At 44.2% G+C, this 26222-nt stretch overlaps 1 protein-coding gene across 4 annotated transcripts in view; it reads left to right on the top strand.

Moving 5' to 3' along the window:
• The window catches only part of MLLT3 (MLLT3 super elongation complex subunit), a 236238-nt gene that overhangs the window by 12694 nt on the left and 197322 nt on the right, over positions 1 to 26222 (top strand). The window contains exon 1 of one of the 4 annotated variants that reach the window (XM_053288057.1): positions 23742 to 23818. The exons of 1 other annotated variant lie outside the window; for it this stretch is intronic. The gene's annotated coding sequence lies outside the window, so the exon portion shown is untranslated. Of the gene's footprint in view, positions 1 to 23741; positions 23819 to 25384; positions 25664 to 26222 lie in introns of those variants that run through there. 2 more of the 4 variants (XM_053288052.1, XM_053288058.1) reach the window with 2 other exon arrangements.

Below are 26222 nucleotides of genomic sequence, written 5' to 3'. Positions count from 1 at the left end.
AACTCCTTTGAAATAATTCTGGCAGCTTCCTTGCCCCCACTGGACACTACCACACACCCTACTCTGCTCTGGGCCACCCCTTTCCCCCCAACATGAAGCTATATGTTTGCTAAAACCTCCATTCTTCCCTATGGGAAAAATCCTATACTTCAAAAATTCACCAAAAATCAGCCCTTTGGTCAATTCCTCTGAAATTTGGGTGGTAGTTTCCACCCATTGGACACTACCGCCCCCACCCACTAGTTTTTCCCCGGGGCAATTTTGTAAAATCCACAATGTTTCTGATTCGGATGTTGCAATTTCGAACAAAGAACAAAATCGGGGTGTTTCAGATTGGGTGGTTTCAAACAAAGAACAAAATGGGGGTGTTTCAGATTCGGGCCAAAAACAAAACAGAAAAAAAAAAAAGTACAACCCTTCTCCCATTTAAGTGTATGTAGGAAGGTAACTCGAAGTGCATGCATAACTGTGCATAGAACTGTGACTATACATTTTATAGTTGCTCAGACAATCACAGTATAGGCAAACAAAGAACTCATAACCATAAAATTGCAGCCTAAGTGCCATAATTTGCAATGAGCTGAGTTTCTGAAAGGTGCTTTTGCTACCTTTTTTGCAATATTTAGATATGCACCCACAGGATTTCATAGTATAAATCCCACATGACTTTTTACAACCACAAATGGCAACATTAATTTGTTCAAGCCTCCTGATTTGTAGTGTCTGAGTAAATTCCTGATTAATTCATAAGAGGTAGTGATCAATCAAGTGTGGTATGAGGGAGGCAACTCAGGCCCTTGCTGAGGGCCCATGGCCAATTCCCATCTGGACCCATTTCAAACTGGCTTTAGAGCTGGTTATATGGTTGCGACAGCCTTGGTCAGCCTGACGGATGACCTTTACCAGGGAATCGACAGAGGGAGTTTGACTCTGCTGGTTCTTTTGGATCTCTCAACAGTGTTCAATACCATCGACCATGATATCCTTCCGGGTCTCCTGGGGAAGTTGGGGATGGGGGCACTGCTTTGCAGTGGTTCTGCTCCTATCTCTTGGGTAGAATCCAGATGGTGGAGCTTGGTGACAGTTGCTGCTCAAGACAGAAGCTGTTATATGGAGTCCCTCAGAACTCCTTTCTGTCAGCTATGCTTTTTAATATCTACAAGAAACTGCTGGGTGAGGTCATCAGGAGATTTGGTGCTGGGTGTTATCAGTATGCTGATGACACCCAAATCTACTTCTCCTTGTCATCTTCATCATCAGGAAATGGCATTCATTCCCTAAATGCCTGCCTACAGGCAGTAATGGGCTGGATGAGAGATAAATTGAAGTTGCATACAAGCAAGATGGAGGTGCTCATTGTGGGGCTCAGAATTTGAGGGATGAGTTAGATCTTCCTGTGCTGGACTGGATTACAATCCCCTGGAAGGAACAGGTACACAGCTTGGGAGTACTCCTGGACCCAGGCCTCACCCTGGTATCTCAGGTGGAGGCTATGGCCAGGAGTGCTTTCTACCTATTTTGGCTGATTCGATAGCTGCATCCATTCCTTGAAGAGGACAGCCTCAAAACAGCGGTGCATCAGCTTGTAACCTCCAGGCTTGACTATTGCCATGCACTCTATATGGGGCTGCCTTCATACATAGTTTGGAAAGTTCAGTTCATTCAAAATGTGGCTGCCAGACTGGTCTCTGGGGTAACCTGGAGAGACCCTATTATGCCTGTTTTAGAACAGTTGCACTGGCTGCCAATATGTTTCCGGACAAAATATAAAGTGCTGGTTATTACCTTTTAAAGCCCTAGATGGCTTAGGTCTGGGTTACCTTAGAGCAGGCATCCTCAAACTGTGGCCCTCCAGATGTTGCTGAACTACAACTCCCAGCATGCCTAGACACAATTTTTTGTGGCTGGGTATGCTGGAAGTTGTAGTTCAGCAACATCTGGAGGGCCGCAGTTTGGGGATGCCTGCCTTAGAGAGTGCCTTCTTCTGCATGATCCCCACTACATGTTAAGGTCATCTGAGGAGGTCCGTCTCCAGTTACCACCAGTACGTCTGGTGGTGACTCAAAGGTGGGCCTTCTCTGTAGTTGCTCCTCGGCTGTGGAATGCACTTCCAGCAGAAATCCGTAGTTTGAGTTCATTGTTGGCCTTCAGGAGAGCCCTTAAAACTTATCTGTTTGGCCTGGCCTTCCATGGTTTAAAAAATATTTTAAATGTTTTAATTGTGAATGGTTTTGTGCTGTTTTTGACTTGTTCTGTATTGATTGTTTTTAAAGGACTGATTTGTGGGCTTTATTTTTGTTGTTGTGTACCTCCCAGAGCCATTTGGATGGGGTGGTATATAAATGTAATAAAATACATAAATAAAATATCCCCAGACACAGTGGCCAATAGTCAGGCATGATGGGAATTGTAGTCCAACAACAGCTAGAAGGCCAAAGTTGTGCAGCCTTGATCTACACAGTTTCCTTCACAAGTCCCCCCCCCCGCCCCATTTCTGTGAGCCAGTTAAAATAAATGTTGTAATGAAAAGTGTTTCACTGACTGGCAGACAGACTGTGAGGAAAAATTATGGGATGTGCAAAATGTCATCGAGACCGCCCACAACATTGCCTGTACGAATCAGTGGTAGTGTTGGAATAAATCAGTCTGGAAAGATTGTGCAGCTGCTCATAAAATGGACTGCTGCCTGACCCTAAATTAGGGCCAACTAAGCATTGGTATTCTAGTTGTAATACTTTAGTCTTGGGCTGGTGCTCAACAGCAGTATGCCAGTGATCCCAGGTGGCCATCTGCTAGAAAATAGATTAAAAGGAGTCAATATTCCAGTGACTACTCCTGAGCAATGTCCATAGATTCTATTCTACCCAAATGTCCAGCAGATCAATAGCTTTTGTATGTTGCCAGGAAACATCATGGCCATACTTTCCAGCCATTTCAGAGTGAATAATGTTACTATAGGCAGTAAGTTGCTATGGCATTACATTGCCAAACAATTCATTTTTTAAAATGGATCTATTGTGTGGCCTCACTATAAAAGCCCTCTAATGTCAACAACAAGCAAGGAAATGGAAAAGGTATAGTTGTCCTCTCGAACGGAAGTATGAAGTGTGGTTATGAGGCTCAGCCCTTTTACAAATGTCACTGAATATATCAGTGGGGTAACTTGTGAACTGCCTAACTGATCCAAACCAAATTTAGTCCAGTTGCAGGGATAGTGAAAGGAAAGTAGGCAGGTTAGTTCTTACTAGAGCTACTTATTTAACACAGAACAGACATTTCCTCCTTAGTTCTGATCTGCAGATTTCTCACACTCAGCCTGTAAGTTTTACTCACTTAAGCATAGCTTTGTAGTGTTGATTATCTTAGTTTTGAAAATGGTTAGTTATGATATTCATGCAAACCTCTCTGCCCTCCATTTTAGTGTTGGCCTGTCTTTATTACAATAGAATTTTCCAGACAGGTTGTCTCCATATCATCAATGGGGCTAAGATGTAACTCATATTTGAGAATGTGCTGCAGTGTATTCACACAGCCATTATAATCTGTTTGGGGACAATAATGACATATCATGATGTAACATTGAATTAAACTAGAGAATAAGAGTCACATTTTAAGTTAACAGGCAAATGGAAGCAACTTGTGATGGAGTCAAGAAACATCATTAAATCTTAACAGGTTATCCAAACACCAGTGACTTGTGAGTGAATAAAACTTCAGCTGAATAGTTTAGAGTGCATCTTTTTGCAAAAATATGGAAAATATAAGTAGTGTTCTCACTGTGACACATTCTCATCACCAGATACAACATCCTAGTTGTGATGCATATCAGCAAAGGCCAACACCTGACTCAGAAATCACTGACCAATCAAGGTCTCACTTTTTATGTTAGTTACAAGCAATTAGGCACTGCATACAGTTGTGGTATAACAGACTTAATCACAAGGTTGACAGCTTTTTATGGCAGTACTTCTATGCTTTTAGTAGCTGCAGATCAGACACAAATTTCAGTGAAGTTCTCCTTCACTGTTTCTCCATGAGACTGTTGAATTTCTGTCATGTACACGTTAAGGACAGAGACTAGAAAAAGCCATAGCAGCCTAGCTTAACTGACCAATGTATATTTTTTTAGTTGTCTAATATCATCCTATGCTACCTAATGGCTCAGCGGGGAAGCAACTTGCCTACAGAGCAAGAGACTGCCTTGCAACATGCAAGCTCCTCTCCCCTGCAGCATGTGTGCAGAGATGCAGAATCCATCTGCATCCAGCTAGCTAGCTAGATTAGAGATCCTAACTCCTCACTTTCCTATCTAGAATGGAGTTCTTTAATTAATGCCATATATATTGATTTGAAACTATGAACTGGCTCCAAGTTACTTTACTCTCAGCATACACGCATGCCTACTAAATTCTGCTGTGTTGTGCCTCTGTGCACTCTGCTATAATGAAAAAGGGTTTCTCCTACCAGAGAGAATTCCCAACATAATATATATAATATATTATGTTGAACATAGGTAATACACTTAAGCCCTATTCAGATGTTGTTTGAAGATGCTGTACTTGGGTAAGGTAAAGTGAGCCACCAAGTCGATTTCGACTCCTGGTGCCCACAGAGCCCTGTGGTTTCCTTTGGTAGAATACAGGAGGGGTTTACCATTGCCTCCTCCCGCGCAGTATGAGATGCTGCCTTTCAGCATCTTCCTATATCGCAGCTGCCCGCTATAGTAGTACAACATCTCAAATGGGGATGGAAATCCTGCCCCAGCTGCATCACTCACCGCCACTCACTATTACAGCAGTGTTTGTCTGAAGAGGCAAATTCTGCTTCTGTGATGGTGGGCAGCACTTTCATGATCAGGAGGTTCATGATATGATCAGAGCAGCCCAGGGTTCTGATCATAGAACGCCCTGCCCTGGGTTGTTCTATGATCCGTTCTATGAACCATGATCATAGACATAGTTCTCCCACCCCTTTAGCCTCACAACAACTCTTTGAGGTAGATTATGGCAAGAGATTATGACTCGGCCAAAATCACCCAGCGAGCTTAATGATGGAGTGGGACTTCAAACCAGAGGCGTAACTATAGGGGGGGCAGGGGGGGGCATGTGCCCCGGGCGCCATCTTTTCTGGTCACGTGGGGGGCGCCGCCATGACAAAAAAAATTTTTTAATTTTTTTTTTTAATTTTTTGTTAATACAAATGTTTCCTGCTCAGTGCAGCAGCACTGCAGCAGTCAAGGGAGCGCGTCGGCGCCCCATCCCCCACGAGAGGCCTGCGGCCCCCCCCCCCATTGCTTTGCTGGCGCCTGGCGGCCAGTCAGTGGCCTGGCTTGGCGGCGGCGGGCACTTGTGAGGAAAAACCTAAGTATAATGTAGTATGTTGGGGGAGGCGGGGGGGGCGCCATTTCAGTGCTTGCCCCGGGCGCCGTTTTCCCTAGTTACGCCTCTGCTTCAAACTCAGGTCTCTCTAGTTCTAGTCTTGCACTCTCACTTCTACAACACACTAGCTCTCCAATGAAAGTCAACAAATGGGGGGGGGCAAATGGCTCCCCCACTTTTGCTTTTATGATGGCACCCTTAGGTGCTGTTTTTATATGGCTACAGGGGGACCATGGGTTGTCTAAAATTGGGGGTGTGGGCTGTGAATTTCATTAAGAGCCCACCTTGCCTCTTCCTCCATAATTTGGCCACTGTGGCAAACCTAAGAGAAATCTGCTTTCGCTTTGCCAAAGTAAATGCGTTGGCAGCACACAGGGCCTTTTCTTTTGCTGCTACCAGGGAAGTGCTGGGGGCAAGGGAGACAATTGCCCCAAGGCCCAAACCTGGAAGGGGGTCAGATCAATGCCTTGCATTCAAGGAAGTACAACAAAGTTAAAAGATAACCCCAAGTTCAAGAGTTATTTCAGCATTTTGGGTTATTACATTGACACAGGACGTAGTGGCTACCATACTGCGGAACATTATGTATTCTATGTATGCAATGGAAATGGAAGGCAATGTTTGTGCAGTTGAGCAAGAACACTGTTGCGCAAACAGAGTTGCCTGCAAGTGCAGCATGTATATAATGGCTGCACAGTCACACAATTCCATTTGCACAATTTTTTCACTTGCGCAACAGTGCTCTTGCACAACTGTACAAACCTTACATTCCACCATGTGCATAATGTTGCACAGTATGTCACCCAGAGAGAAGAAAGTGTGGTGGGTGGGTGGGTGGGTGGGAGGGTGGGGCGAGGGATCAAGTGAACATTTGGCCCCCAGACCTCTCAAAATCTCGAAAAGGCCCTGGAAGCAGACCAAGTATGTCAGAAACACTGCCGATAAAGAAGGGTGTAATCTGTGTAAAATGTGTGAAACAAACTATATTTAATCCAGTGCAACTCCCTCAACAACTGATCTCGATATGGCTGCTCCTCTAGGTTACAGTTGCCTACTGGTATTTCCCAGAGCTGCTCCCCTCCATGCTTTTATTCACTGAGCTCACTTCTTGCTAGCAATCCATTCCCAGAACATCATGACTTTAGGGATGAGCTGGTTTTGACCGCCCTGATAGTACACTAAGGTAGAAAGCACGCACACGCGCACACACACACACACACACACACTTTGGGATTCTGTAACTGTTTGTTCCTCTTCTAATGACATGTAATGATTGTAACAGACTTCTCCAGCTGTCTGAATGAAGGCCATTGCTTGTGCGGATTTCAGCCTTATACAGCCAACTGCTATTTATGTTAAAAGTGGTTGCATCTAAAAATTCACTGTGTTTTAAATTATCCTTAATCATAGTAATAATGAAAGCTATTTTGGTGAAGTTATAGTTTACTACCTGGATTAAGGGCTTTAAAATATATCTTCTTTAAAGTGGTAGGGTTTACTTTGCCTGATTCCTATAATAAATTTTTATTTATTCCTTTCCATGTTTCTCCGATTTCGTCTTTTCTTTCTTTCTTGTTTTTCAACAATTTTACATGGACTTCTGGTTTGTAAGGCAGTTTTATATGTTCAAACTGCCTTACACTGTAATTTTGTATACTTTCTGGGAGTATGTGAGTCACATTGAACTCAGCAGGAATTACTTTTAAGCAAACATGCAGAAGGGGCAGCAACTTTCAGAGCAAACAGTATGGCTTTTTTGATTAAGTGCATTGTGCTTTAAGTAGTGAAATTTTATTTTAATGGTATCTTCCGGCAACCTCTCTGGTGGCATGCAGAGTGTATCATTTTTCCTTCCCAGCTATATCTTTCAATTTTCCTGGTGGCTTTTATCGCCTTTCACCTGTTCTGTCCACAAGACAGAAGACAGTCTACAGGACTTCTGAGAGGCCCAAAGGATTAGGCTGATTCAACACCACCCCAACTGAGCCCCTAAATATCTCAGGCTACTCCTCCTGGGCCCCGCCTCTCTCCCTGAAGTGTGGAAACCTTAAAAGGACCGCCTTCTGGAGTCTGGCACACTTCTCCTCTTCTCCGCTGAACTTGTTGCCAGCATTGGTGTGAGGGTGGGAGTGGGTGATGGTGTGGGAGAGGCTGAGTGTGTAGTGGGCTCGGGTTCAGATGGTGCTGCCCCAGGAAGCTCAGGCCCTGAAGGGGCTACCTCAAGGAACTCCAGCTCTTGACTCTCTCTGGTTCTGGTCTGGTGTCAAGATCCAGGGAGAGGGCTGGGGCTGGTCCTGGGCTTGGCTCCTCAGCTTCTGACTAGAATCACTACAGTGACAGACTGTGACAAACTGGGCCATGATGACATCCTCCACATTCTTTTCTCCCACCACCTGGCTTCCCCCACCCCACCTCTGTGGCAAGGATTCTCTCCCCACCCCCTTCCGGCTCCTTCTCCCACCACTCTGATGCACTGCTCCTCTCCCACCCCAGACAGGTTCCCTCTCCACCTCAACCGTCTGCCTCTCCCAAACCTTACCTAGCCATAGTGCACCAGTCACCACCAATCTCCTTGTCTGCTCCCATCTTTCATATTTTCAAAAGCTGGAAGGAAGGGGAACAGGAGGAAGAGTGAAGGAGTATTATAACAGTGAACAGGGGAAGATGGCCACAAGCAAGCCATTGCCCTCACCAGTTCACCACCACTTGGGCTAGCCATGGGTGGATTGCAATACAACTAATTATTTTATACCATATTTCAAATGTTCCAAGTACTTCAGATACATTATCTCCGTCATCCTCACAACTCTGAAAAGTAGGCCAGTATTGTTATTGGCCCCTCCCTCCTCCAAATGCTGCCACAAGGCTACCAGGGACCATCTTGCTCTGAGGGGAGGAGAGGAGTGAGCCTAAAGAACTCACCATGTAAAGCTCTAACCATGTTGCTTGACATATTATTCTTTATTTAAGCTTTTATGCAAACCAGTTTGGGAGGTTCACCTGAAAAGTGGTATATAAACGCCGCAAGCAAACAATGCATATTAATACATTCTAGCTGGGCCGGGCACAGAACATCTGTGCCTCTGGCTGGCCCACTCACCCACCCACCGCCGCTGGTTTCTGGCCAGCTCGCTGGCCCACTTCTTCTCTCCCCCGCCTGCTTCTTGGGCCAGCCGACTGGCCCGCTTCATCCCCCCCACCTGGCTGCTTCTCCACCCCGCCCGCTCGGCCACTTTCTGGCTGGCAGGCCAGCCGGGCAGCCCGCTTCTTCTCCCCCCTGCCCGATTCTTCTCCCCTCTTGCTGGCTGGCTGGCTGGCCAGCCGGCCAACCTGCTTACTTCTTCTCCCTCCGCTGCTTTCTGGCCAGCCAGATGCCATTTTCTTCACCTGCCGGCCACTACCACAGCCACAACTGCCATGTTCTTCCTTCCCACCTGTCCCGTGGCTATCCAGCAGCTCTCTGAACTCTCGTGAGAGCTGCCATGCATGGGATTAGCCACAGGTATGCCTTAGATCAGGCATCCCCAAACTGTGGCCCTCCAGATGTTGCTGAACTACAACTTCCAGCATACCCAGCCACAAAAAATTGTGTCTAGGGATGCTGGGAGTTTTAGTTCAGTAACATCTGGAGGGCTGCAGTTTGGGGATGCCTGCCTTAGATATTTAAATATATAGATTACAGATGGAGGACTGAGGCTCAGAGGAAGGTGGCTTACCTAAGGTCACCTAGTAAGTTCATGGCTGAAGTGAAATGTAATTTATTTTTTCTGCTCATTGTTCAATTTTTATACTGCCTTTCTTAAGGCATCCCAAGACAGTTTACAAAAATTAAAATACAATAAAACTCCATAAAAACCACATTTAAAACCTTAAAGTCAGTTGAACAGTAGAAACTATAAAATAAAAAAACAAAACAAAACCCAACCACCATTAAAAAGACAAACATGGCAGCCCCAAAGGGGTAAAATGGCCAGAATGGCCTGAGGCCAAGGAGCCGAGCAGAAGTCTCCCATTACCAGCCTCTGGAACCTCCCCCACCCTCCCAAAGACTGGAACTATTCCAATGCACCACCTCCAATCCCTATACCTGAGAGGTGGTTCAGAATGATACCATAGTAGATTGTATTGGATGCCTCTGAGAGGTCCAGCAAAACCAACAAGGATGTACTTCCCCTGTCTGGTTCCCGGTGTAAGTCATCCACCAGAGTGACCAAGACAATTTCAATCCCAAACCTAGGGTGAAAGCCAGATTGAAATGGGTCTAGGTAATCCATATCATCCAAAACCACAAGATACCACATGCTCTCACTTTGGTTAAAAAGGGAAGATTTGAAATAGGCTGATAGTTATCAAGGTTGTTAGAATCAAGGGAGAAATTTTAAAATAGTGGTCTTACCACTGCCTGCTTGAGGCTTGATGGCATCTTGCCCTCCCTTAGTGAAGCATTAATAATTGGCTCCAACCACCTACCTGTTCCTTCCCTGGCAGATTTTACTAGCCATGAAGGGCAAGGGTCTAGAGCACATGAGGCTGCCTGTACACTGCCTAGGAACGTGTCCACTTCACCAGGCTGCACTAACTGAAAATCATCCATCACAATCAGACCAGATGGTTGTCGAGGCATGTCTCCTGGAACTGCCAAAATACTGGCATCCAAATTGGCATGGATGCGAGCAACTTTATCTGCAAAGTGGCAAGCAAACTGGTCACAGCAGGCTGCTGATGGTCCGTCCCCCCCACACCCGTCACAAAGGAACCTGTGTGTGAAGCAGTGACTTTTCCACACGAAACTGACCTAGACTGAGTAGACTCTGGCCTACACTGGGGAGACGCAAAGGAGAAGGAGAAAAGGGGTTTCCCCCCCCACTTCCACTGCCATGGTGTAGTGCCTAAATTGGGTTCTAGCCCCTGTTTCGTCAGATTAGTCATGGGTCTTCCTCCAGGGTCATTATAGCTGTCAATCAAATTGTTTCATTGCCTTAAGCTCCAAGGAGAACCAAGGAGCAGAATGGGCCAATTTGAACCAGAAATTTCCCAGCTCATAGTCCTGGCCACCATGCTATACCAGCTATCTGTTAGTATACCCCATCCCCCCACCCCCTTGCTGATGACTGAATGAGACAAGATAGAGAATGGGATGGACTAGGCCAAGGATTCTCAACATTGGGTCCCCAGATGTTATTGGACTTCAACTCCCATAATCCCCAGCTCCAGTGGCCTTTGGTTGGGGATTATGGGAGTTGAAGTCCAATAACATCTGGGTACCCAACGCTGAGAATCCCTAGATTAGGCAATAGAGGCAAGACCATTGTCTCCTGTGAAGGCCTAGTAGAATTTTTTTTTTTGCATCATACAAGGACTAAGCAAGAATCAGCACAAGCACACTGTCAGAAGAGTGAAATGTCCCTACATACATAGGTTGCCATTGCAAATTTCCCCCGTACCCAATCAGAGGCTGGTTCAAGCATCTGAAGAAAGAACTGGATACTAACCTGTATTGCATTCTACACATGGCTAGGTTTGTCTAGGATGCTGGCTACTATTATGAGGCTGATCTTGTGTTGCATGTTTTGATTGTTACATATGGCACTGTCTTATACTGTCAGACCATTGGTCCATTCAGGCCAGCACTGTTCACTCTGATTGGCAGCAGCTCTTTAGGCAGAGGTTTCCCCCACTGTATATAATTGGAAACCTTTCAACCAGAAATTTCAGATATTGAATCTGGGGCCTTCTGCATACAAACCTAGAAGCCTAGAAGTATCCAGACCCTCTCTTACAGAAGGGGGGGTTGGCTTTGAAGGAATTGGGTGGGATGTACCTGCCCATTCCCGAGCCAGGGTGTGTCCCTGGGTGTCCCGAGCCAGGGTGTGTCCCGAGCCAGGGTTTTAGCTTTTTACTGTTTTATAAGTTGTTTTAATTGTGAACCGCCCTGAGCCATTTTGGAAGGGCGGTATATAAATCAAATAAATAAATAAATAAATAAATAATAAATGGCTGATTTTCACATATTTCTTGTCTTCAGGATTTTTTTGGAACATGTGTGCAAGCAAATTAAGTGTTCCGTCTGTTGTTCAAGTACCCAGATAATGTTGATACTTATGTAAGTTTGTGTCAATGAAGATCCAAAGTCTTTATACTGCAAATATGACAAGTCCAGTCACCTGCCAGGATTTTGGGTTCTCCCTTTATGTGATCACATCTCCTAACATAACCTAGCCTGCATGAATCTTACAAGAACATCCAGAATAGACTTTGGGCTATTATGAACCTTGGTATGAAATATGTTCATAATATTACGGTGACTTTTCTATTAAAAATAAGCAGGACTGTCTTTTCCTGTATGAACATGCCCTATCTTTAAGATCTGCTTCAGATGGACCTAGCATCATGGGTTAGGTAGGTGACAATGGGAGAAAGCCTTTCAGTGGTGGTGCCCTCTTTATGGAATATACTCCCCAAGCAGCAGGGACAACTTTAGAACTAGTTTGGGGGGATGAAGGGGCAGCAAAGAACTTGACTAGGGGAGTGAGGATTTTGCTATACATTACGTACTTATAGAGGTAGAATAATAAAAAATATAAATAAACTAATAACATTAATAAAGCTTGTTTGACATTTTAAACATGAAACTGGCCAGATTCTCCTTAGAAATTACTAAGGTTGCTCACACGCCCATAGGAGCTGGGGTTGGGGAGGGTTGGGTGGAAGGCAGAAGCTTCCTTCCAAGAGGCTACCTACCTCCCCCTACCCCTGCCACTTCTGGGCTCCACTGTGCTATATGCCCACATGATCAGAGGAGCAGGGCTTGGGGTGGTGATCCACAGCCGGGACGGCGGGGAGGAAGGATGTCTGGCCACCAGGAATCCCACAATGCACCACATGATCAGCGTGGTGCATTGGAGAACTTCCTGCTCCTGGGGTGCTCCTCCCCCACCCCCGGCCCTATGATCTCAATGGCTGCCAGCAGCTAGAAAGGTGCTGCCAGGAGATCAAGTGTGCACATGACTGGGCAGTGAGGAAGAGGCGTGTGTGCATCCTCCTACCCAAGGGCTAATCTAGGGAGGGGCAAGCAGGGCATGTGCCCCGGGCGTCACTTGAAGGGGGGCACCATTTTTTAAAATTAAAAAAAAATTAAATGGCCACCAAAAACAAAATGGCCACTGTGAATGCTCAAATGGCCTCTGTGAGGCCCTAGGCCATGTCAGGCCTTGCAGAGGCCATTTGAGCATGCATGGTGGCCATTTTGTTTAAAAAACATTATTTTAAAAAATGGCCACTGCACATGCTCAAATGGTCCCTGTGAGGCCCTAGAGCCCAGTGGGGGAGGGGGAACCTTTGCAGACACCCCCCCATGGCCTTTAGGAAGCCTCCCAAAGGGGCTACAGGGAGTTTTTTAAAAATTCATATAATATAAGTCACTGTGCACATATTCAGTTTGGCACTATGTACAGAGAATCAGGGCTTGTGAATACTGAGCTGAAGCTTATGAGCTAAGATTGTATTCATTTGCTCTTACTTTGCTTCTTGTGATAAGTGAGTTAAATGTGATGTCTTAATAAGATGGCTATTAATGGTGAGTTTGTCTTTGAATCAGTGTGAAATCCTTAGTATTAAGGCCCACTGGGAGTTTCTTGCTCTCTTTCTCTCATTTTCACTGTCTTTCTGAAATACTAGAATATATTCCAACCACTGACACCGTTTACTCTGCATATCCTTTAATTATTTTCAGAGTATCTGAGAAAAGTCAAATTCTCCATTTATTTTTAAAACTTATGTAATAGTGATGCTACAATGCATAGTAGAGAATTAGACAGGCACTTCTGTTTAGTTTTCCAAGTACACCTCCACATAGTATTTGGGTTTTTCATCAGCCCCAGTATACTGAAATGTGTAGTTTTGCAGCATTTTTTGGTCTGGCTACATCCACTGCTAAATAGTTTTTGAAATATTACAAGATTAATTTTATTTATTTATTTATTTGATTTATTTTTAATGAGCTTGACTTGTATTTTTGAGCTGATATTATGGTAAAGTTATCTGAAAGATGGGTATCAGATGTTTGGACAGGGGTCGCAATTTCAGTGCTTGCCCTAGGTACTATTTTCCCTAGGTATGCCTCTGCTATAGAATTAAGGATAGAGTCACCAACAACTACAAGATGAAGAATGTTTAAGATGGATACACCCTGCTCAGTGGCCAGTCTCCAATGGGACTTCTGTGATAATATGGTGCATGGATTTTTTAAAATAGATTTTTAAATTTTATTACTATACATAGTAATATAATTTGATCAGGAAACAAAATGCATTATTATAAATTAGGGGAATGAAACAAGGAGCTTTATCAAACAGAAGGGTAAGAATCCCTGCTTAATTAGAAATATTTATTTGATAGCATTGAAATGTATATGGGTTACCACTTTGTTGTGAGGCTTCTTGCAGGAATACCAAAGGAGGAGCTGGTATCCACAATAATGAGCAGTGCTGAGTCCCCACCACAACTTGAATCTATACAGAAGGAAAACCAAGTACAATGTGTTGTGACTAAAAGATGTAAAATGATTTGTTTGAGAGGATGAAAGCTTTGAGAAGTAAATGTAGAAAGCAGAAAGTTAATTGTGTGCTTTCAAAATGTGTAAGTCTACAATATAGCAGGTGTTTGTGCATACTATTAGTTGCTCTCAAATTATAATGCATGTTTACTGCATATTTAGGAACAAAGTTAAAAAATCCGTATTTTTATACTATATTTATTTTTAATCATATTTATATACCGCCTGATATGTAAGTAAGTAAGTAAATTTATTACAGTCCTTAGATCAGCTTAACATTTAAAATAATACAATTATAATCTACAAAGCATTCAAATTGCCAACACAAGTGCCATGAAGTTTGGACACAACAAAGCAAAACTTGGCCACATTTATAGATGTAACAGATTTAAAATTTGACAGTGTGTCTGGTTGAAGGATGTTCTTGTCACATGCAACACAATGGAGAGTTGAACACTTCGACTTGCACTAGAATGACTTTGTATCCAGTTAGATATGAATTTGATCAGGATCAAAAGTGTACCTAGATAATTTTGGAGCCTGGATCTAAAGGCCTTTGCCCACCCCGCTGCAAATGAAGCATCATCATGCTCAGCCGGACAACCACACGACCTGGGACAGACTAAAGAGGATTTGGGGGCCCCCAAAGGCTGTGGAGGCCCTGGACTTCAGCCCCGAAGTCCAGGGATAAGAGCGCCTCTGATCAGGATCAGAAAATGTGAAGTCATTTAGAATTAGGGATTATGTGGAAAAGGTTAAAGAAACTGGATAGACACATACAACATTAATAGCACAATGGTGTCAAGCTAACTGCTTACCAGGAGCACAGATAAAGCTCAGTCAGAGAACCACTAATTTGAGGGAGAAAATACACAAGGCTTCAAGGAAGACTGTCTTGTTTGGAAATGTAAGGTTGCAGAGCTCGGATTCAGGGCAACAAGTGATTCTAGAGGTCTCAGCAGGCAATGATCTTTTCTGTTTAGTCCTGCTACCCAAGACCTTTTACCTGAAGATCCCTGAAGGGATAGGTGAAGGGTCTAGAGGATACAGATCTGAGTTGGCAGTTTGCTCCTAAAAGCTGAAGAACCACAAACACTGATCCAGTTTCCCTACAGTAGGAACTAGTGTAGTGTCTCCTGTACTTAAGAACATAAGAGCAGCCCTGCTGGATCAGGCCCAAGGCCCGTCTAGTCCAGCATCCTGTTTTACACAGTGGCCCAGGCCCACCAGATGATACTGGAAGCCTACAGGCAGGAGTTGAGGGCAAGCCCTCCCTCCTGCTGTTACTCCCCTGCAACTGGTACTCAGAGGCACCCTGCCTTTGAGGCTGGAGGTGGCCTATAGCCCTCAGACTAGTAGCTGTTGATAGACCTCTCCTCCATGAAGTTATCCAAACCCCTCTTAAAGCCATCCAGGTTGTTGGCTGTCACCACATCTTGTGGCAGAGAATTCCACAAGTGGATTATGCATTGTGTAAAAAAGTACTTCTGTTTGTTGGTTCTAGATTTCCTGGCAATCAATTTCATGGGATGACCCCCTGGATCTAGTGTTATGTGAGAGGGAGAAAAATTTCTCCCTATCCACTTTCTCTACACCATACATGATTTTATAGACCTCTATCATGTCTCCCGCAGTCATCTTTTTTTCTAAACTAAATAGCTACAGGTGTTGTAGCTTTGCCTCATAAGAAAGGTACTCTTGGCCCCTGATCGTCTTGGTTGCCCTCTTCTGCACCTTTTCAAGTTCTACAATGTCCTTTTTTAGATGTGGTGACCAGAATTGTACGCAGTACTCCAAGTGTGGTCACAGCATAGTTTTGTATAAGGGCATTATAATATTAGCAGTTTTATTTCCAATCCCCTTCCTAGTTAGTACATGATTCAGAAAATAATCAAGATAATTGGCTTCTGTTGAGAACTACTACTGTATTCATATTTAATCTAGTACAGTAAAAATATTAGCCTCTAATGGCACAGTGGGGAAATGACTTGACTAGCAAGCCAGAGGTTACCAGTTTGAATCCCTGCTGGTATTTTTCCCAGTCTATGGGAAACACCTATATTGGGCAGCAGCAAAATAGCAAGAAGCTGAAACACATGATCTCATACTGCGCGGGAGATGGCAATGGTAAACCCCTCCTGTTTTCTACCAAAGACAACCACAGGACTCTGTGGTCTCCAGGAGTCAGCATCGACTCGATGGCACACTTTACTTTTACCTTTAGTTAAAATGTTATCAGAATCAGGTCAGAATGAATTCCTGTCAATTGCTAATTTACAATAGTTGGGGTGAATGAATTATGATTCCCAAGGGTTGCTGCCCACTTGACAAGGTCATCTGAGGGGGCTGTGCTCTGGGTGCCTACAATGAAGGAGGCTCATCTGTCGTGCACTCGGGGCAGGGCCTTCTCTGTTGCTGCCCCCAGACTTTGGAATGCTCTCCCAGTGGCCTTTCGCTCCTCAGACTCCATCACACTTTTTAGAAAGCTTCTTAAATCTTGGCTTTTTACCCAGGCTTTTACATGACCGTTTCTATGCTGCTTCGATGTGTTTTTACTCTTGTCTATATGTGTTTTTATGCTTGTATTTTATAGTTTTTAAATTAGATTTGTTTTATATTTTTGGCTTAATATTTTAATTGTCATTTTTATTGTATGTTTTTAACTTTTGTAAACCGCCTTGGGGTTGTTTTTAATGAAAGGCGATATAGAAATTCAACAATAAAATAAATAAATATATGATTCAGGATTTTGTTGTTTTGCCAGATTTTCTCCAGAGCCTAGATGTTCTTGAGGCAATCAAAATTCAAATACTTCCTGGTAGGTCTCTCAACCAGACTTGCTGCTGTGAACAGCTTTCCTTATTTGTCTCTAGAGGCCTGTAACATTTTTATTTACTCCTCAAAAAAGTTCCATAGGTAATGTCATATGCAATTAGGGCTTGCTGTCGTTGCTTCTATTTCTTGTCATCTGCCCCTTCGATTTAGCTGGAACACTAGTGAGTAGTAATTGTATGTACATGAAGTGCTGTAGATGTCACAAGAGTAAGATGGTTGCCACTGAATATTGTTTTAATGACTCCACAATTCTAAAATAAAATTGAAGAGTTCTCTCATGTAGAGGTAAAAGGGCAAAAATAAATTTCAAAGTAAATTAAAGTTTGCAATCTAAGATCAACTCCTAAAATACGCACAGCATTGGCTTACATTACTTTGTAACATTTGAAGGCCATTTACAGCATGAAACTGCAATCATATATAACACTTTTGCCAGAGGCGGACACATTCTACTACAACACCACTGCCAGATTAGGTGTAAACATACTATTGCTAATGTCCCCATATATTCCTCCTCCACTCATTACGGGCTTGATATCTGCCAAATCATCAGCACCCTGAATGCTATCCCCAAAGGATCAGTGTCAGAAAGTAAGTGTGCACAATGCTGCTATAGATCTCGGTAAAGGCACACATGCATACATAACATCAGTACTGGAAGCCTAGCCAACATCAGCAGCTACATTTGGTCACCACCCTGCATTCTTGAAACCAGTTGCAAAGAATCGGAACACAAAGGTACTTAGGACTGAGGCAGTGGACCAAAATTCTATGATTGCCTATTGGGGAGGGTTTCCCATGGGACTGGATTTCATTATTAGCAACTGTCTAGAAAAGTGAGATCTGGAAGCATTCTTCTACTGCAGTATTGTTATGAAAAAATGTTTCACCTGTCAAAGTACTCTCCTTTCTGCAGCTATTATAAGCTGATCTCTGAACATATATTGAAAATCCCTACTTCTAGAGAATAGCTGTTCAGCAAGTGGCTTCTAGATTGTAGTCCATCTGATTATTTGTCAGCTGCACCATTGAATGGCTCATTCAATTAATTATGTGCTTTTTAGTGTATTTATGCTAGGAGACTCAAATCTCAAAAGAGCTTCAAAGAGAGCCCCTGCTACCGTTCTTAGTTCATTGTGCATAAATTTACACTAGTGAAGAAAGGATGGATGGATAGGTGGTTTTATACAAGTGCTGCCAACCCTTGATCCAGGCAGGAAAGACAATGGCTGACAACCAGACAAGTTGCTCTCTTTCAGGAGTTACTCTGAAGGTCTACTTAATTTCAGTGGGACTTCCATTGAGCATTTTAGTCAGGATGTCAGCTGATGTCCCTTGCTGTAATAGCTGAAGAGCAGCAAGCTATTTATAGCTTGTTGTAAGGGAATGGTGACCTGGCCCACTGCCTTATTCTCTTGCCTGCCTATTGCACCAAGCAGGATTTCAGTTCTGTCTTTTGGATCAAAAGCTGGCAAAGGTCTTTATAAGATGCAACTATTAAGTCTTGGCAATCAGTATGGCATTACCAAGCACTTTATAACTACTTTTTGGCATAGGTGTACAATTGGCTAGTTAGCTGCAATTCATGCTTTTCCTTCTAGACAGGCCAGTATTTTAATTTTGCAATCTGGCTCATAGACTAGGCTATGTGTTTAAATACAGATTGAAGTAGGAAATTGGGAAGAAACAAATCCATTTTGACATCTTTAAAAAAACTCCGATTGCTTCATATCACAGCATTAGAAACTGCACAGATGGATGTCTGTATTAACTCTTCTACTAGGCTGTTGAATGTACATATGCGCCATACCCTTATACAAACAAGCCCTCTTCAGACATTACAGAAGAGCTGCTGTACTTGCATACCATGTCTCAATGTGAGTCTGGAAGTCCTGCCTGGCTCATCACACCACTCATCGTTGGAGTCATTTGTATGGAGAAGGAAATGCTGTAACTCTGATAGCTGCTGTTTCTGTGATCAGCAGCCTCTGGCCTGAGGCTGCTGAGAGCAGAAATGGCAGCCCTTACATTTACAGCATTCCCCCCTCCATACAAATGACTCTAACCATGAGCGGCACGTTGCCAGGACTGATGGGCCGGGCTGGGCAACCAGAGCCAGCATTTCCACCACAATCTGAGGACACAGCCCTCCCTTCATCTTGGAACCTGCCAGCCCGACTAAAGGCCCCCCAGTGCCTCTGGAGTCAGTGCTTAGGAAACTGAGTGAGGTTCCTTTTTAAGAAGCAGAGCTTTCTGTAGGGAAGGGATTACAGGTGAAACTCGGAAAATTAGAATATCGTGCCAAAGTCCATTAATTTCAGTAATGCAAATTAAAAGGTGAAACTGATATATGAGACAGACGCATTACATGCAAAGCGAGATAAGTCAAGCCTTAATTTGTTATAATTGTGATGATCATGGCGTACAGCTCATGAAAACCCCAAATCCACAATCTCAGAAAATTAGAATATTACATGAAACCAAGAAGACAAGGATTGTAGAATAGAACAATATCGGACCTCTGAAAAGTATACAGTGTACTGTGCTTGACTGGCCAGCAAACTCGCCTGACCTGACCCCATAGAGAATCTATGGGGCATTGCCAAGAGAAGGATGAGAGACATGAGACCAAACAATGCAGAATTGCTGAAGGCCGCTAATGAAGCATCCTGGTCTTCCATAACACCTCATCAGTGCCACAGGCTGATAGCATCCATGCCACGCCGCATTGAGGCAGTAATTGCTGCAAAAGGGGCCCAAACCAAGTACTGAATACATATGCATGCTTATACTTTTCAGAGGTCCGATATTGTTCTATTCTACAATCCTTGTCTTCTTGGTTCCATGTAATATTGTAATTTTCTGAGATTGTGGATTTGGGGTTTTCATGAGCTGTACGCCATGATCATCACAATTATAACAAATTAAGGCTTGACTTATCTCGCTTTGCATGTAATGCGTCTGTCTCATATATCAGTTTCACCTTTTAATTTGCATTACTGAAATTAATGGACTTTTGCACGATATTCTAATTTTCCGAGTTTCACCTGTAACTTGGGTTGCCTGGGCAGCAGCCATAAAAATCAAGAGCCTGTTCGAAGAATCTGCTGAAGCAACATATCTTGTGTTTGCCTACTCAGAACTAGCCACGATCCTGATCCTTTCCCCCTTGGAACTGTCCGAGGTCTGTGTCCCTCCCTGACCCTGGCCTGACAGATAACTTTCCAGGTTGGAAGGGCCTCTGGAATGAAATGCAAATTATTTGAGGAGCACACCTGGATGTTGATGTCTTACATTAAGATAATTAATGTTACACATTGGCCACATTCAGACTTCACAGGAACTGGCTTAGAACTGCAGTTTGCAGTTAACATTCTAAACTGGGGATCGTGTCACAGACACAGACAGTCCCCCAGTCCCAGTTTGGGAAACTCTAGAGGCAGGTTAAGGTTTCCCCTCCCACTTTCTGGTCCTCTGAGTTTGGTTCCACCCACTTGTACAGCCATGCCAGTGCCAGGCTGTGGGCATGGCTTCAAAGCTCCCGGAAATCACTCCCAAGGGGGGAGGTTTTCTACAGGTCCATTGTGTCCAACACAGATCTACCACTGCTGTTGTTGCTGCAAGGATCGCAGACTTCAAGCAGTGTTCCCTGGTAGTGCTGCTGGCCCTTTTATTATAAAAGCAGCAGAGCCTGGTGTGCCTGTTGGCAGGCAGAGGAAGTAGGAAGTGTGCAGGGAGGGCCGTGGCATGCAGTCAGGAAACACACCATGGAGTGCTGTGTTAGCCCTAGAACATAACTGCTGTTGGTGCTGCTCTGAGCTTAGAGAGGAGAGCTGGTCTTGTGGTAGCAAGCATGATTTGTCTCCTTAGGTAAGCAGGGTCTGCCCTGGTTGCATATGAATGGGAGACTACATGTGTGAGCACTGTAAGATATTCCCCTTAGGGGAAGGAGCTGCTCTGGGAAGAGCACCTAGGTTCCAAGTTCTCTCCCTAGCATCTCCAAGATAGGGCACTGAGAGAGATTCCTGCCTGCAACCTTGGAGAAGCTGCTGCTAGTCTGTACTGAGCTAGATGGACCAATGGTCTGACTCCGTATATGGCAGCTTCCTATGTTCAAGCTGGTCTCTCACTGGTTGCATAACCTGTAACCACAGTTATAGTGGCTGATGCATGCAGACAACATGACAGCCCCTTCTAACAGAGGTTTAGAGCAATTAAACTGAGGAGTAGTCCCAGTTCCAAATTCCAGTTTTAAGTAAACTAATGGCGCAGCAAGGAAATGACTTGCCTAGCGAGCAAAAGGTTGCCAGTTTGAATCCCCTCTGGTATGTTTCCCAGACTATGGGAAACACCTATATCAGGCAGCAGCAATATAGGAAGATGCTGAAAGGCATCATCTCATACTGCATGGGACATGGCAATGGTAAACCCCTCCTGTATTCTACCAAAGAAAACCACAGGGCTCTGTGGTCACCAGGAGTTTACACCAACTCGACGGCACACAATTAATTTTTAAGTAAACTGAACCTATATCATCAGCATAACATATTATAGCATATTCTTTGCTATGATGTTTGTTTATTTATTTATTATTTATTATTACATTTATATCCTGCTCTTCCTCCAAGGAGCCCAGAGCAATGTACTACATACTTAAGTTTCTCCTCACAACAACCCTGTGAAGTAGGTTAGGCTGAGAGAGAAGTGACTGGTCCAGAGTCACCCAGCAAGTATCATGGCTGAATGGGAATTTGAACTCGGGTTTCCCCAGTACTAGTCCAGCACTCTAACCACTACACCACGCTGGCTCATAGATATAGGCTAATGTCCTATATCTGGTTGGTTTCAAATTGGTATATCCTGCCTGTCTATGTCTAAGACAGTTTATGTAGACACTTTAAAACAATCAACCACCAATGATAAGCACCACCATCATTATTAGTTGGTTAATGTTTCTTATTGTCCATTCAGTGTGTATGATTAATCCATTCCCTGATCCAGGCCAGCTTTTGAATGGGGCTTTAGTTACTTGTATTCCAGTCCTGGAGTAGAGGCAAGGCAAAAAAGCAAAGAACAAAACAGCCAGCAGCAAGAACACTGAAGGCAGACTTCACTTGCCTCTCTGTATCTAATAATATCTGTTTCATTAAACTGTTAATATTCCTGATTCAACTCCACTGCCTTGTCCTTGCACACCAGAACTCTCCCCCTTGGATCCTACACCCCACATCTCCCTTGTTGTGGAAAGTCTCTTTCTATGATGAAGACAGAAATATCTGGTTGTGGCTGACACATACCTCTCTGATTTTATGAGTGAAACATCACATCTTTACTTTCTTCAGCTGAAAGTGAAAAATCTCATGGCTCTGTTCAAAGGGTTAGGGACTACTTTAAAAGGTGAGAAGGAACCTGTCCCTCGTATTCTAGACACACTCCGTGTATGTTCAGATATCAAAGGATACAGTAAGTGCTTGATAGTAGTTGCTTTGTTGCTTAGTCTCTCTGTTGCAAGAATTGCTGTTTTGTAAAGCAACTTGAATATAGAAGGAATTCTAATCTACAAAACAGCATTCTGATGAGTTAAAAATGCATTATAGAAGAAGAATCTGACAAAACAATGATATAATATGGTTATTGCCATGAAGATAGAGTCCATGTGATTTCCCAATATTATCTAGGGCTCATCTAAGGAGCATCCCCCCCCCCATTTATTTATTTGATTTTCATACCGCCCTTCCGAAATGGCTCAGGGCGGTTTACAATTAAAACAGAAAACATTAAAAACAATTAAAACAGAGATACAAATATAAATACCAATTTAAAACAACTTAAAAAACAATTAAACAATCAAAACAATTAAAACCCTGAAAACCAGGTTAACATTAAAACAATTAAAAACTGATTAAAAACCCTGAAAGGCCAGGCCAAACAGATGGGTTTTAAGGGCTCTCTTGAAGGTCAGCAAAGAATCAAGATTACGAATTTCTGCTGGGAGTGCATTCCACAGTCCAGGAGCAGCTACAGAGAAGGCCCGCATCTGAGTCGTCACCAAACGAACCAGTGACAACTGGACACGGACCTCCCCAGATGACCTTAACGTGCGGTGGGGATCATGTAAAAGAAGACGCTCTCTAAGATATCTTGGACCCAAGCCATTCAGGGCTTTAAAGGTAATAACCAGCACTTTGTATTTTGCCCGGAAACATATTGGCAGCCAGTGTAACTGTTTCAAAACAGGCATAATATGGTCTCTCCGGGTTGCCCCAGAGACCAATCTGGCTGCCGCATTCTGAACTAACTGAAGTTTCCGGACTACGTACAAAGGCAGCCCCATGTAGAGCGCGTTGCAATAGTCAAGCCGGGAGGTTACCAGCTGATGCACCACTGTTTTGAGGTCATCCTCTTCGAGGACTGGGTGCAGCTGTCGAATCAGCCGGAGCTGATAGAAAGCACTCCTGGCCATGGCCTCCACCTGAGATACCAGGGTGAGGCCTGCGTCCAGGAGTACTCCCAAGCTGCGCACCTGCTCCTTCTGGGGGAGTGTAACCCCATCCAGCACAGGAAGATCTAACTCACCCCTCAGATTCTGAGCCCCCACAATGAGCACCTCCGTCTTGCTTGGATTCAGCTTCAATTTGTTCTCCCTCATCCAGCCCATTACTGCCTGTAGGCAGGCATTTAGAGAATGAGTGCCATTTCCTGAAGATGAAAAGGAGAAGTAGATTTGGGTGTCATCAGCATACTGATAACACCCAGCACCAAACCTCCTGATGACCTCACCCAGCGGTTTCAGGTAGATATTAAAAAGCATTGGTGACAGAATGGAGCCCTGAGGGACTCCATATAACAGCTCCCGTTTTGAGGAGCAACTGTCACCAAGCTCCACCATCTGGAATCTACCCGAGAGATAGGAACGGAACCACTGCAAAGCAGTGCCCACTATCCCCAACTGCCCCAGACGATCCAGAAGGATACCATGGTCGATGGTATTGAACGCCGCCGAGAGATCCAGAAGAACCAGCAGACTCACACTCCCTCTGTCGATTCCCCGGTAAAGGTCATCCAGCAGGCCGATCAAGGCTGTCTTAACTCCCTAGCCCGTTCTAAAGCCAGTTTGAAATGGGTCTAGATAATCAGTTTCCTCCAAGACTGCCTGGAGCTGGTTGGCCACCACCCCCTCAATCACCTTGCCTGTAGGTGTCCATCGCTAAGGGGTCCAGAGATTGGCCTGTAGCTGTCCATCGCTAAGGGGTCCAGGGAAGGCTTCTTTAAGAGTGGTCTAATCATTGCTTTCTTCAGGCAGGGGGGCACCCTACCCTCCCTCAGCAATGCATTTATGATATTAATTAGGCCATCTCCAACAATCTCCCTGCTAGATACAAGCAGCCAAGTCGGGCAAGGATCCAGAGAACTGGTGGTAGGCCGCACCGCCCCAAGCAGCTTGTCCACATCCTCAGGAGTCACAGATTGAAACTGATCCAATCTAATACTGCAAGAAGGATTGCTGGACACCTCCTCCATAGACCTTGCAGAAATAGTGGAGTCCAAGTCAGCCCAAATACAGGAGATCTTATTCGCAATGAACCCATTAAAGGCATCACAGCAGAGCAACCCCGGGGACTGATTGGAAGTAGAAGGAGCAGAAACCAAACTCCTCACAACCCGGGATAGCTCCACTGAGCGTGAACCTGCAGCTGCAATGCACGCAGACCAGAATCTCTTTTTCGCTGCGCGCACTGCCACCGCATCAGCCTTCAAATGGGTCACGTGCTGAATCCTGTCAGATTCGAACCGAGTTCTCCTCCACTTGCGCTCTAGTCGCCTACCCTTGTCATTGCTCATTTCCTGTACCCGTGAAGTAGTTATATTAGAGAACATCCAGAAACTATTTACTTAACACTGAGTGATTGCAGACCACCCTGAAAGTATCTGAGATTAAGAAACAAATCCTGGAAGCGATCTTGAACCTGACACCTGTTGTCATGTATTAAACATCATCATTCCCCTGTAGCTTTTTATGCATGCATGCATGCATTTATATCCTGCTCTTTCTCCAAAGAGCCCAGAGCGATAGACATTGTTACATTTATCCTCACCACAACCCTGTGTGGTAGGTTAGTCAAAGAGATAAGTGACTGGCCCAAAATCACCCAGCGAGTTTCCTGACTGAATGGGGATTTGAACTCTGGCCTTCCCAGTCAGATTCCAACACTCCAGACACTACACCAGAGTGGACTCCCTTTATTTTCTTTTGGAATATTTATAACAGTCATGCCATATTGGAAATGATATTATTTTTCTGGTTTCTCTTGATAATCACATAACATAATGCAAGTGGGAGAAAAATCATGATAATAAGTTCAGTAGCAGGTCCTCCCTTCTTTCTGCATAAGACTCTTTATTTTAAAGTACACCCCGACTGTGGTCCTAAATAGAATTAATTTAAAAAGTTCCCCAAGCTGTGTGTTTCAACAGTTGTTATTAAATCTATTTTATTTTCGTGTCAGTAGATCTCTGTGATGGAATGTACATATAGGAGCTGAAGAGTGAATCATACAAGTGTGTGTTGTCATAGTAACCAGGTATAGAATGTTCGGGGGGAGGGATTTAAATAAGGACAGTTGGTTAGGAGAAGACAGTTGGAGTTGCAGGTGGTTGGAGATGAGCATTAGGAGTGAGAGGACAGAAAGTAGCAGTGAGATTGTTCAGGGGTTTGTGTGAGACTTGATTGGTGAATGTGTAGAGACTGTGGAACCACATTGGGACGAAAAACCCCAACTTCGAGTATACGCTGATGGGATCCGAGCTGTTGGTGACGGACCAGGAGAGGGATCTTGGGGTTGTGGTTGACAGCTCGTTGAAAGTGTCGACTCAATGTGCGGCAGCTGTGAAAAAGGCAAATTCCATGCTAGGGATCATTAGGAAGGGGATTGAAAATAAAACGGCTAACATTATAATGCCCTTATACAAAACTATGGTGTGACCACACTTGGGGTACTGCGTACAGTTCTGGTCACCACATCTTAAAAAGGACATTGTTGAACTGGAGAAGGTACAGAAAAGGGCAACCAAGATGATCAGGGGACTACAGCACCTTTCCTATGAGGCAAGACTACAACACCTGGGGCTTTTTAGTTTAGAAAAAAGACAACTGCGGGGAGACATGATAGAGGTCTATAAAATCATGCATGGTGTGGAGAAAGTGGAGAGAGAGAGATTCTTTTCCCTCTCACACAACACTAGAACCAGGGGTCACTCCATGAAATTGATTGCCAGGAGGTCTAGGACCAACAAACGGAAGTACTTTTTCACACAACGCGTGATCCACTTGTGGAACGCTCTGCCTCAGGAGGTGGTGACAGCCAACAACCTGGATGGCTTTAAGAGGGGTTTGGATGACTTCATGGAGGAGAGGTCTATCAATGGCTACTAGTCGGAGGGCTGTAGGCCACCTC

The sequence above is a fragment of the Hemicordylus capensis genome, chromosome 2 (assembly GCF_027244095.1).
Source record: "Hemicordylus capensis ecotype Gifberg chromosome 2, rHemCap1.1.pri, whole genome shotgun sequence".
NCBI classification, from domain to species: domain Eukaryota; kingdom Metazoa; phylum Chordata; class Lepidosauria; order Squamata; family Cordylidae; genus Hemicordylus; species Hemicordylus capensis.
Note: the sequence above shows the minus strand (reverse complement) of the source record. Positions and strands in the feature narration are given on the sequence as shown.